Source organism: Silene latifolia, chromosome 3 (assembly GCF_048544455.1).
Source record: "Silene latifolia isolate original U9 population chromosome 3, ASM4854445v1, whole genome shotgun sequence".
NCBI classification, from domain to species: domain Eukaryota; kingdom Viridiplantae; phylum Streptophyta; class Magnoliopsida; order Caryophyllales; family Caryophyllaceae; genus Silene; species Silene latifolia.
Window position 1 is genome coordinate 99,796,623 of NC_133528.1, and position 11,990 is coordinate 99,808,612.

General features: G+C 41.2%; 1 long non-coding RNA gene across 1 annotated transcript; it reads left to right on the plus strand.

Annotated features, from left to right (window-relative positions):
- The first annotated feature begins 10,078 nt into the window (after positions 1-10,078).
- LOC141646196 (uncharacterized) lies at positions 10,079-11,153 on the plus strand. The gene is made up of 2 exons (XR_012545418.1): positions 10,079-10,166; positions 10,601-11,153. It is a non-coding gene; the product is annotated as an uncharacterized LOC141646196 (long non-coding RNA).
- Positions 11,154-11,990: the final 837 nt, after the last annotated feature.

Below are 11,990 nucleotides of genomic sequence, written 5' to 3' on the forward strand. Positions count from 1 at the left end.
TATTGGTTAAACTCCTACAATTCCCAATAAACCATCATGCGCGGGTTTTATTTCCATTTTCCCAATAAACCATCACTAGTATGAAAATGACATTAGGCAAGTACATAAGGCTATGGTTGTTGAAAATAACCGTAGCCTTTTATAAATGGCTACGGTTATGTACCAACGACCGTAGCTGTAAATACAAATTAAAGGAAAAGACCACGGTCCTAATATAGAACCGAAGCTAAATGTAAAACATGGGCAACGGTTAATGTCAAACCGTAGCCATTATTACCCGCTACTCATAATATAAGTCCCATTGCGTCATTCCCAGTTTCCCACCCTAAACCCTAACTGCTCACTACCCCTATTTCATTCATCACCTCCCAGGATCCGATGTTGGTGATAGAACGCCGGCAGCAACATCATCACCCACAACCACCTATTTATTTCCACCACCAACCTCGTGATCCATCTTGTTACTTTTGGCAGCACCTCGTCAACGGCCAGTTCGCAGTTTTCAATTAGGTTGGTTTTTTTTATCATTTTCTTAAACAAATCCTTTGTGATTCCACATTTGTTTTCAGTTTATAATTGAATTTATGTTTTTTTTAACCATTTAGGGTTAATGGATTCAATTATTTCATCTATTAAGTATTTGTGTTAGGTCTTTCAATTCAATTGAGATATGGATCGTTTACGGATATTATTTTGTCTAACTTAATATTGAAGTTCGAGATCTGTGCACTTGTGCTTAATATGTAAATATTGGGGCTTATTTTTGGTCATGCCTTCAATTCAATCTTTGCTCTATTTTGTAAACTTTCGTTTGTGTGCCAACGTGAGTTGTTTAAAATTCAACATTCTTCGCTTTCGTAGTTCCATGTGCTATTTCCTTATTGTTATTATGTTGTAATCATCTTAGTTTGGTTATGGATTGACAGCCATGGGATTATGGGAACAAAAGTTGAGACTGAAAGTTACTTGCTTCGGTAGTCTTTAACGATAGATCTTAGTCGAGAATCTAATGGTGGTTGTTTGCCTTCTTATTACCCCGAAGGCTGCTTGCCGAATAGCCAATTTCATTATGAATTTTAATTGAAGTAGCCAATTAAGTTTCAGTTTAATGATCTCAAACCAAGCGCATCATTGATTCAAGGTTAACGAACATGTATACTTGATCTGAAACCTAACACGATTCATATTTTTGTAGCTTGTTATTGCGATGAAATGTTTTGTAAGATAAAAAATGTTTAATTCAATCCCACTTTTACCTTTTTTTTTAATTTCATTTCGGTAGATTATGATGTTTTAATTGGCTACTTATTCATTTTAATGTTCTAATTATGGGTGTATATTTGGCTCATCTAATTAATTGAGTTGATTACTCATTTTGCAATGTTTTTACGGATTTATACTAATTGAACAAATGATTGAGACGAATAGAGTATATTGAAACCTGCCTGCATTTCTTACTTCCCTTATCGTTATGGAGTTGTGATTAAATGACGACTGGCCATGGTAGCAAGTGATTTATTCACTTATTGTCTTTATCTTAGTACGACTATCGTTGTTTTGATATTTAAACATCAATAATATTGCAGTTATGTGAGGTATATCTTTTAAAAATTGAGCATTTGGTTGCTGCTTCCATTTACAGGCTGAGAGGATTTCAGAACTTGGATTATCACCAGTGGCCTCCTCATCTTCTCAAACTTCTTTATGACTAATTAGTTACTTTTTTTTTTTTTTTTTTTTTTTGACAACTGTAAAGATAGTTTCTACAATCTTATGGCCTGCCGAGCCAGGCCATGTGCCACACTATTAAGGTACCTCGCAATAAAACAAAAACTCAAACAATGAAAAAACCTAGCAGAACTACGAATCTCCTCCAGTAAGTCCTTTATCAGATGATCAGTTTTAGTCAAATCCGCAATCACATTGACCAAATGTAGGCAATCCGAAGAAATGTCGAGATGGAGTACCCCTCCGGATCTCGCCCATGAAACCACATCCCTGACTCCGAGGGCCTCTGCCTGGAGGGCCGATTCCGCTCTAGTACTCACCTGTCTGCGCAGACACTCACGCCCCATCTCATCATATGCCACCCATCCAAAAGCCGCCTTAAAGGAACGATCCCAACTCGCATCCACCTTAACCCGAAGAGGTGAGCATAAGCCCGGTTGTCCGATCATGTGAAAAGGGATACCATTCCGTAAGTCAGTTTTTTGCTGATCAACCTGGTCCCCAACGCTCCCTCGAGGCTCTTTGAGAAAACCCTTATTATCTACCTGATTGTTTAGAAGATGCACCCTCTCCTTAATAGAATCAAACAGGACACCAATCAAAAACTAAGGGTTGGTCGCCAGACCTTCAAATTTAATCTTGTTTCGAATAGTCCAAAGACCTCAGATAATGGCAATGAATAGAATAACTCTCCTCAGTCCTTCCTCCTGCTTTCCCAGGTATTGGACCCAGTCAATAATCCAGTCGGTCATAGTAAGATGTTTAGCGCCTTCCACCCTGATACCAAGAACCGACCCCGCCCAAATCCTAGCCGAGACGTCACAATCCCTAAAAAGATGCTCAACCGTCTCCAACTTACTATGCTCAGTTCCACATAAAACACAGAAAACATCATCCCCCATTTTTCTTTGTTGAAGCTCGCGTCCCACTGATAGCGTACCCGTAAAAATCCTCCATATAAGAATCTTCCAAGTGTTAGGAACCGGCATAGTCCATAGGTGCTTTTGACAAAACACCTGACCACGCTTACCTAATCTAGTGAAATCCTTTTGGGACCCCTTTCTGGTTATATACTCCTCGAAAAAGAGTCCGTAACCGCTTTTCACCGTAAAACACCCATGGTTTGAGAAAGGCCAATACACCTCATCTTTCAGTCCCTCCGTCCTAAGCCTGATTGCCAGGATCCTTTCCGCATGTTCCTCTACAAACAAAGACCGTATGAAATCTTCATTCCATTGCCCATTTGGTGACACTAGATGGCCCACTCGCAGATCCACAAGATGAACATCCCCATGGCCTAGCCAGCAATTCTTGGGTTCCGGGAACTCACCTCCCACCCACCTTGATGTCCAAACATTCAACCGGGAGTTACCACCAGGCTTCCACCCCAAAAAACCTTTGAGACCCTGAAACCCATATAGGATCTGCGAACTCCCCACGAGGAACTAGTACCGAACAAGGTACCGATTCCGCATCACCAATCCGAGTCCCGAAAAGTTTTTGCCTAAAGACCTTGCTTTGAAAAAGACCTATCTCCCGATATCAATCGCCAACCATGCTTAGCCAACAACGCTTTATTCAAACATTCAATATTGCGGATCCCCAACCCTCCCTTACATTTAGGAAGGCTCAGGAAGTTTTTGCTACACCAATGAACACTCTTCCCTAGTTTACACCCCGTCCACCAAAATTGTGCCAAGAGAGAATTAATCTTCCTTGCCACACTTACCGGAATCTTAAAAACCGATAGAAAGAAATTTGAGAGATTGGAAAGGACCGAGGAATCTAGAGTCAACCGCCCCGCCGGTGATAGAAAAATACCATTCCATGAAGAGATCCGCTTAGTAACATGATCCACCAAAGTTTGAAAAATGTCCTTCTTAGACTCTTGAAATTCAGCAGGGATACCAAGATATTTCCCAATTCCTCTATTATTCCGGATATTGAAGCCTTTTAGAATTCTTTGTATCGCTGCCAGAGTCATATTCGGACTGAAGATGATTCCTGATTTTGCTGTATTTAGTCTCTGCCCAGAGGCCTCATAATAATCACTGATTATAGTTTTAAGATGAAGGGCTGAATCTCCCTTATCCTTGAAGAAGAAAATCGCGTCATCTGCAAAGAACAAGTGAGTCATCGGCTGTACCCCCCTGCATAAGGTAAAACCATGCAACCTGCCAGAATCTCGGGCATATTCAATATTCGCCGACAGGACTTCCATACACAGTAGGAAGAGAAAAGGAGATAGAGGATCTCCCTGACGAAGACCATATTTGGGCTTGAATTGTGGTAAAGGTATACCATTGAGGAGCACCTCATAACTCACCGTGGTAACACAGCTCATGATAAGTCTTACTAACTTCAGCGGGAAACCAAACTTAATCAGCGTCATTTCCAAGAAATCCCAGCGTATCCTATCATACGCCTTACTCATATCCGCTTTAAAGGCACACCGTCCCTGAGAGCCTTTCTTGAATCGCGATATGTTGTGAATCGCCTCATGTGCCAACAAAATATTATCGCTAATATTCCGACCCGGCATAAAGGCATTTTGGGATTCACTAACCAGAGAACCCATAACCTTAGCAATCCGATTCGCAATACACTTGGTGACCACACGCATGATTACATTACACAGACTTATGCGCCGGTAATCTGACACTCCTTCCGGAGTGTCATTCTTAGGGATAAGAGTAATAAAAGTTCTATTTGATTCCCGTAAGACTCTCCCCGAGTTTAGAATGGACAAAACCACCTTTGTAAAAACCTGTTTAACCATGGACCAGCATTTTTGATAAAAACACGCGGGAATACCATCCGGACCCGGAGCTTTAAAACCCCCCATTTGAAAAACTGCGGTACGTACCTCCTTAGCCGAAAAAGGTCTAGCTATGCGATCAACCTCATCATGATCAAGCCGTAATGACACGTGGTTAATGACGCGCTCCAATGGCGTTGTATCAACTGGTGCCCCATCAATACGTGATGCCTGGTACAAATCCATGAAAGCATTTTGAAAAATTCCACCAACCTCCGCGTCATCATACCTCCACTGACCATCCTCGCCTCTTATACCATGAATAAGATTCCTCCCAGACCTTCCCTTAACCCAGTTAAAGAAGAACTTTGTACAGGTATCTCCCTCCACCGTCCACCGCAGCTTAGCCCGTTGCTTCCAATACTTTTCAGCTGCAATTGCGAACTCCCGAAGTTCCTCATGGACACGCGTATATTCCTCTTCACCTCTCCCCGAACAAGCAGCATCAATCCCATGTTCCAATTTCCGGTCAAAATCATCCCACTTCTCATTCCATTCCGCCTTTTTATTCAAAGTCCATTTTTTGACGCAACTTCGAACTCTTGCCAACTTTCTAGTGATACGAAACGCCGGAGATCCATTGTCATCAATGACCCAAGCATTTCGAACCTGCTCCAAGCACTCCTCATAATCCAAAGCCCAAGCATCCAATTTAAAGGGTCGTTTACCGGTGGTACGGGTGAGATTCAGATCCACCTCAATCGGAGCATGATCCGAAAGTTGAATTGGATAATGTTTAATACCAGTATCCGGGAAAGCAGACAACCAATCCTTAGAACCCATTGCTTTGTCCAACCTTTCATAAACTCGCTTATCCCCTTTTCTATTATTACACCAAGTAAACCGCGGCCCCTTATAAGGGATATCCACCAACTCATTTCTTAATTTCCACAAAGAGAAATCCTCCATACCCTCAATCGGTCGTTGGCTAGTACTAAGTTTATCACTTCGATATTCCACTTGATTAAAATCCCCAACAATAAGAAAAGGAAGAGAACATGCATCAAGCCAACTCTCTAAGTCTAACAAAACCGGTGCCCGCATATGTACATTCGGCGCACCATAAAAAAGAACAAGATACCATAATCGTCCATTATATTTTTCCACTAGAAAGATGATAAAATTATTACAAGCTTTGACTAACTTAAACTTCGCCTCCTTTCTCCACCCAACCCAAAGACCACCCGAAGTTCCAACCGCCTCCACCCCAAAATTCTCCACAAAACCAGAAGAGCGAAATAAAGGGAAAATATGACTCGGACTACACTTAGTCTCCATTAGAAAAACAAAATCATAAAACTTACTACCTAATAACGCTCTTAATTTCGGAATTGTAGAGGCGAGCGTGTTATTTAGACCCCTACAATTCCACACAAGTCCCATCATGGCGAAAGAGGAGGTTGTGAAGGCCCAACCTCCGCAAAGCCGTCAAAATCAACTGCTCCACCGTTCACAGATGGAATTGATGAGTCACTAGAGTCCACCATAACCACATCCTCAATGTTAACCCTGAAAGCCCAAGGTTGCTGTGTATTTTCTTCTACTGTCTTTGCCTGCTCTGCCTTACCAAATCCAGCACTCCCTTTGCTCCTCTTAGCCAGGCGGTACAAATACGCCATTGCGTTTCCCATTGATAGCTTTGCCTCCTCAGGGAGAATATAATCCCTTACGTCAGTACAGCACTTCCTTTTCCTAGCAGCTCCCATGACATCTTTATAATCCTCACGCAGATCAGAAATGTGGTAGGCATCCACCAAACCAAGGCACCCATCAGAATTGCTTCCTACTGGTATCTCTGCAAACTGCTTAGCCTTATTCCCAACAGGAGGAATATCAAAAAACCTCAACTCCTTACCTTTACCCGGTCCTTGCTTAACTTGACTAACCTCCCTTTCATACGCATCCTGTAATAATTTTTCAAGAGGAGCCAGATTTGAAGAGCCTTCATCAAGCTCCTTTCCTTTCCTTTTAATAGCAGCTGATTCAAAAGAGTGTTGTTGAGTTGCCCTTAGATCAGGCTCAGCTTCAGGAAGAGAAGAATTGGAATTGGAATCCTGCTGCCCAGACATAGGCCCCATCCCCACAACAGCCTTTTTCAGCTCAGACTCCCCATCAGAATCATCAGAAGAGATGATGATAATCTCCCTATCACTGTCACTAGCCGTATCATGATGGGAGTCAGACTCCATAGCCATTGTCCCATTAGACACAGGCCCTTCAGAATCTGAGGAAGCCTCATCATCAGCCTCCACCATGTCATCAGCAACATCTTGGGCTCCTGCCCCAACCCCATCAGTATCCTCCACATTATTCTCTGACCCCACAAGCAGACCCATCATCTCCTCCTCAGCAGCTACCTCCCTCCTTGGCCTAGAACATTGCCCCACTTCCCTAGTAGTGAACCCAGCTGAAGTATGGTACCAGTTAGGTAAGCCCCCTTCAGGAGGCTCAAAGGTCTGATTAAAACCCCTCTGTTCATCCTCAATTCTTGCCCATCCTAAGTCCCCTTCAATCCTATTCAAAATAGCATCCTGCATCCTTTGATCCCTATCCACCAAACCGCTTAAACTGTCCTGTTTAGAGAAAATAACATATGGGTCCTCAGCCTGCAGCTGCATAAGGACCCCCTGCTGGAGTAAATTTGGCTCAGCAGGCCCCTCCAACTCCTCACCAGCCGTATGATACTCATCATTATTCATACCCTCTTCATCCAACCACCCTCCAGCCCCTGGAACTCCTCCACCTGCCGTGCCTTGAACTACAGGTGTCATGTCCACTTCCTGAGTTTGAGAGACAACCACTCCTCTCCTAACAACTTCCACATTTCCCTCCTCCTGCACTTCAGTCATTACAACATCCTCATTTGCCCTATTCCTAATAATGCCAGAATCATTAAAACCCCCATGAAAGTGAAATCCTCCCCTAGACCCAACACCAGAGTTTCCATTTCCAGATGCACCCACCCCTTGATTTCCAACCCCCTCAGCAGCCCTCTCCTCAACATGGAACACCACAGGCCCAGCAAAAGGCTGAGCCGTGACAGCAAATCTCATACCGGGTAAGACCCTGCCCCCTGGGGTGAGCCCCAGCTCAAAATCAACAGCCCTTTCCGGAGATTCCCATCTTCTTCTCCTCCTTGGCATCCTCATAGGATCACCCAATTTGACCCTTGAAGACAGAAACTTGGTTGTTGATGGAGTGGCACGAAGGTCTAAGTTGAACATCGTGTGATTACTATTTGCTTGATAAACAGGAAAACCTCTTGCCACCGACCTATCTAACATTCCATTTACACTTGATACCACTGTCATTAAAGACTCCCTACACTGTGACCCTTTATGACCAATCTTACCACACCTAATGCAATATTTGAAGACTTCCTCATATTTGAATTGAACCCATAAAAGGTATCCCCCCTCCATAGCTAGGAAGAAACCAGGCATCACTGGTTCACTAAGCCTTAAATACACCCTCAGCTTCAAATAATCCTCATCAGGTACCAAGTGGAAAGGTTCAATATGAAATTGATGACTGAGCAGCTTACCTGCAATCTTAGCAACCTCCATATTCAGATACTCGAATGGCAATCCACAGACACGTACCCCAACTTCAGCATAGGGGAACCTAACAGTGCGTGGCACCATGTCAGGAAACCACTTGGAAAAGACCATCACTGCTCCATCTATGGTAGCAGTGGTCCTTTGTAGCAGAGCCTCCATATCCTCCACCGCTGTACAGTGGAAGACATACACCTCCCCCATACGAAAAGCCGTGATCCTACCATTAGTAGTCCATTTACGTCTGATAACATCATTCAAAAGTTCAGCTTCAAAAAGTCGATAGTCCACCAGGAACCCCAAGACACACCTACCCCAGAACTCTCTGGACTTACCCAGTTCAGATGGGTCAATGTTGATGACACCACCTGAGCGAGGGTATCTCCAGATATTAGCGTGAAGTGAATTATTGGGGTTAAACTCAGTTGAGGGGGGCTGTTGCTGAACATGTTGGTGTCCACCCAGATATTGATCCCCCAACTCATTCACCCCCACAGCCTGGTCCTTGCTCGCTGGACAAAACTCACCCTCCATACTCAAAGAAGACAAAGAATTTAACGAAGAAGAAACTGGAGAAGATTTTTGAAGCTGAAACTTGTATCGAGATTTTTTATGTGAGTGAATAAGATTAATGGAATGTGATGATTGTGATACAACTCCTAGAGCCATCAGGTTTAATTTATATAGGAAGCTCAAAAGAACAGACACTCGTTACTAAGGAGAATTAGCAGCGTCTTGGCTAATCAATGCAGCCAAATGACCAATCAGGATCCAATAAATTCTTGAGCCCCTCAATATACCCAAAACTCCAATACCAGAACTAATAGGAGTAGTAAATAGGCAGCTATTAAGATTCTTCCAAAAGCACCTAAAATCGCCTCTTCAAAAAAGCCCAGAAAAATTAGGGTTCCTCACCCCCAATTAAATGCGCACTTCAGTAATGATTAATGTAGGTTTAGCAGCTGAGAAAATTGAAAGAAAACCACCCCCAATCAAAGAAGTGAATTACTGTAAAAGATTAATTGGGAAGATCAAAGAACAAAAGGGATAAAATTAAGATTCCCAGGAAAAGCACTCTTTGAAATCAGACCACCAATTAAACACACTTGCTCACAATCATGAGCTAGCTATAGCTCGAGCAAAAGAGAATAAATGAGAAGATTGATCAAACAAATAGGATTTTCAGTTTCAGGATTTTGGAATACGCGAAAAAAAAGCTCCCCTATTTGGGAGAAGGGCTCTCTATCTAGAGAGATAAAATATAATATAAGAAAGTTAGCTTTTGTTATTAATTAGTTACTTTTTATTTGGTTCTATATATATATCTTTTGTCATCAGGAAATTCTAGCCTTCTAGCCTTGAGGATGCGATAACTTGGATTGTTGATCACGAGAATTACCATGATATCGATCAGATGGCTTTGGTATGCTATCCTTTTCTCTTATGTTTTTTGATGACTGTAAAAAGTTTACTTTCTTGAAGTTTTACTCTTTGAACAAAAGTGTATTATAGTAATGTTGGAGCCTGAGGTGCTCAAATATTTCATCATGAACCTTTTCGCTACCATTATTTTTCCAAAGTCAACTGCTTCCTCATTTACTTTTTTAAGTTCTATCTTGATATTATACTTTCTCGCCTAGAAGGTGACTAATAACATGTGGTAATGGCCAAATCTGTTATCCTGATCATGTTCTGCATATTGATTGATTTCTATCACTTTATTTCCTTATGTGTTCTTATAAAGCATGATACTAACTTTTGGAATGACTTTCCACCATTTGTTACAACATTGTGTGACATTTAGGTATATAGTAATCTAAATATAACAATATGATATGCTTACATAAGATGCACAATTCTGAGGTAGTTGTTTCTAAATTACTAATCATTTCATCGTGTCAAGAGTAAGCTGAAGTTTTAGTCTTTCATTAAGCTTCTACCATTCTAAAAAACTTATTTGGAACTACTTCTCAATATTTTTAGGCGCCATTGGACTTTGATCTAGATTCTTCTAGTTCCTTCCACATGACTGAAGAAGTTATGGTGAAAATAGAGGAACTAAGGTTAGTTTTTGAAGCCTGCCCGTATTTATTACTTCTGCTATCGTTATGGAGTTGTGATTAAATGAAGATTGACCTTAGGCCTTTGTCTTAATTCATCTACTTACTACAAGTATTACATTACTGTAGTACGGAGTATTTGCTAATCCTGGATCAAGTTTGCTACTACATGTAATTCTTGGGTCACATATTTTGGCACTTATGTTAGTTTGTCATTTACAATTAATATGCTATATATATTTTTTCGGTATAGTTACTCTTGTGAGTTAAATGCTTTATTTGTCAATGATGTTTATTTTGAAACACAATCGATTTCTTAGTCGAAGGTTCGGATTTTGAAAAAAATTAGAAAGGTATAATTATTTTTGAACTAATTGATGTTTGTCCATGATGAGGTTGGATTGTCTTAACTGATTCAGTTATCCGTTATGTTCCAGGTATCTATTGAGGCAGAAATTAGTGCCCTTCAATCTCAAGGTGAAACGGATATCAATAAAGATAAAATCTACCTTGAAAAATGCGGCTTTAATAAGAAGGGGTTAGTTTTTGTATCGGAGCGCACGCGAGCATTACTTTGAACGCTCGGCACTCTTTGGAAGTAGAGAGTCCAACAATATCGACCAGGATTATTCGCCCGGAATACTACCTCGACTTGTGAGCAAGAATGTTGAAACTGAGCTCCGCAACAAAGTGCTCGAAGACAAAATACAAAGAATGGAGGCGTTTCTACAAGCAAAGTTTGGGTCTGACTTTGACCCAAATTGTGATAGCAACCAGTTCCAAAATCGAGACGACTTCAATGATGATGGTGGAAGTGGCAACTCGACATCAATCCCAACTAATTAGCTAGATTACTCCATAATAGCTAGACAACGAAATTGCTTAGCAAATTACTTATGGATTTTTTTTGAGGATGTTTTCAATGTATGTACTCTTTTAAATTTGCTAAATGAACAATTCCAAGTTTCTATATTGTTGGCTTCTTTAAAATTTATTGTTTAATTGTTTGATATCGTAACGAAATGGAGGAAAATGGATACAGGAATGCTTGAATCTCCCATTTGTGTTTGCAACGGAAATTACAGATTTTGTGACAGCTATCCATTAATTAAAAAGGTCAATGCATTTGTGTTTGCAACGGAAATTACAGGTTTTGTGACGGCTATCCATTAATTTAAAAAGTCAATTTGTTGACTTTTCTCTCTACTATGCAACGGAAAACATTTTTTTTGCAACGGAAATCCGTCTCATAATTGACCAAACAGGTGCCACGTGGACCTCATTTAAGCAACGGATAATTCGTTGCAAATAATATACGCCCGTTGCATAAAAATTAGCAACACCGATCCGTTGCATATTTTTTCATTTGCAACGCCATATAAGCAACGCACCAGTTTGCAATGGATATCCGTTGCAAACCGTATATAAGCAACGGATTAGAGTTATTTCGCAACGGATTGGTCCGTTGTAAATAGGCCTTTTTCTTGTAGTGGGTCGGCAATTTCGTCCCCTTCGTGTTGAATGATGTACTCGGTCTCTTCGGAGAGTAGGAGAAGGTAGTTCGGTCGGTGAACATTCAATCGACAAATTTTACTAGGCAAAGTGAAGGATCTAGCTTCATTTGTCAACCACCCATATTTGTTGTCAAGAGAGTTGTTCTTGACCCACTTAAACTTTTGAACCATGGTGTCCAAATCGATAAGATGGCCTCCTTTTACCGGAACATAAGTGTTGTCTTTGTTGAAATTCCGGTTAAAATGCTTAGCCAAATAGGTAACTAGTCCTCCATTGACAATAAAGGCCGTGCTTTCTTTGCCACAATCAACA